At 46.7% G+C, this 1,917-nt stretch overlaps 1 pseudogene; it reads right to left on the bottom strand.

The window, feature by feature from the left end:
• Positions 1-960: 960 nt before the first annotated feature.
• On the bottom strand, positions 961-1,604 carry LOC101589357 (annotated as a pseudogene).
• Positions 1,605-1,917: the final 313 nt, after the last annotated feature.

Below are 1,917 nucleotides of genomic sequence, written 5' to 3'. Positions count from 1 at the left end.
GCATAGTGCTGGGTGTGAGAGGCCCACCTGAGTATTATCAGCAGCATAAGAGGCAGATTGGAGAAGAAGTAATGAAGCCTTTAGGAAAGCTATTTGGAGAAGCTGATGGAGGTGTTGAAGCTATTGAAAACCGCTGGTTCTCTTGGGCTATTCTGCTGGAGGACCTTGTAATGCTGGCTTTCCTGATGACCCAGGTTGTTCTCATTGGAGGAGAAGCTCAGGACCTCTTTGTCACTAAGAATGGCTATGGTTCACTTTTGGGGAGCTCTGATCTAAATCTTGAGTATTGCTTCCTGACTCCAGAGAAAATGGTGCACTGCCCAGCCTCCTGGAATAGCTTGTTGAGCTAGATTTCCTGATTGGAACTCAGCTTTTCTCAACTTCAGAGGAGCGTGGGACTTCACTGTTGCTGAGGATGGTCTGGTACTTCTGGGGGAGCTCTGGTTCTTACCTTAAGCATTGCTTCTTGGCTCCAGGTCAGATCCCTTATCCTATTGGTACCGATTCTTTATCTTGCTGGCAGACTTTCTAGCTTCCACCACTGATTGACTTTGAGACCTTCTAAGCAGATCCATAAAGTGGGCCTGCACAAGACATTGTCATGAGCTCTAGGCTTCCAGCTGAACTTGTGGGAGGCACTGTGAACCTTAGGTCTCCAGCTAGACTAATGCAGGGTATTATTGTAGGATCCAGGCCCTCAGCTGAATTCTTCAATCATTAGTACGTGGACAGATTTTCTGCACTCTTTGAATATGATTCTTGGCGTGATTTACTACAAAGTAATCTTATAAAATGTGTCCTGTATTGTATTCTTCCCCTTGCAAAAACCCCAAACCATGACAGTGCCTCTTAGGAAACTGATTTCACCTGTGGGTGAATGTAAGCTTTTTTGTTCTTCTTCTTTTTTTGCAAGTAAGTATTCAGTTTAATTGTAACAAACCACTGTGAGCCAGTTAACTAAGTATATAAGACCATTAGTTAAATACAATTGTCTGAAAATATATATTATACCTACAGCTGTTTTTACAGTGAGATTCTTCCTTTTTTTTTTTTTTTTTCCTTTTAATTATCAAAATGGTAAATCATTGTATGGTCCTGGATCTCCATGCTATAAAACTGAAATACGTGTTTCCAGCGTAGCAGATGGTGACCAGGAAGGCAAAGAACGATGAGGCAGCCCAGCTGTTGAAGTTGTGGCTGTCCCTCTCCGGGGAGACAGAAGTAGCATCCACCACTGCGGCCGAGAGGTAGAACAAGAAGGCACTGCCATTAAAGCACAGGCCCACAGTTGTCCAGGGCACTTGGGGAATCCTGGTGTAGGTCATTGTTATGTAGATGATGAGGAAGAAGACGGTGAGGACCCAATAAAATACAGCAACAAACATCACCCAGCCAAATGCAGGGACCCAGAAGTACTCAGTTCCAGCAATAAGTGTCCACACCAGCAATCCCAGCACGATCTCGGCCACGATGAGGAGTCCCGGCAGCGTCCGGAGGAACTCGCGGTCGTAGGCAAAGCTGCTGCTGGTAGTGGAGAAGTTCTCGACGAAGGAGCTGCCGGTGGTGTTGACGGTGTGTGAGCGGGTGCGCTGTGGCTCCTCCATCGCGGCGCCCTGCCCGGGCTGGCCGGGCCCGGGGACCCCAGCGCGCCCCGGGCTGCAAGCGCAGCCCTGCGCCCTGGGGACGCGGCGAGCTGGAGGCGTATTGGGGCTGCTTCGGCTCGCAGGCTCCGGGCTGCCCGGGTCGTTTTTTGTTCTTTTTAAAGATTAAAATTTCACCAGGATATAGTTTAGAGCTGATGATTCTTTGTATTTTTCTGGGTTTAAGTTTTTCTTCCAATCTGTTGATTAAGTTTATCCATTCTAGATGAGTTTTCTTTTATTATACTATTGAATACTTTTCTCATTTTCATACATG

This window comes from Octodon degus, unplaced genomic scaffold (genome assembly GCF_000260255.1).
Source record: "Octodon degus isolate 3935 unplaced genomic scaffold, OctDeg1.0 scaffold00022, whole genome shotgun sequence".
Taxonomy (NCBI): domain Eukaryota; kingdom Metazoa; phylum Chordata; class Mammalia; order Rodentia; family Octodontidae; genus Octodon; species Octodon degus.
This window is presented reverse-complemented; position numbering and strand designations above follow the sequence as displayed.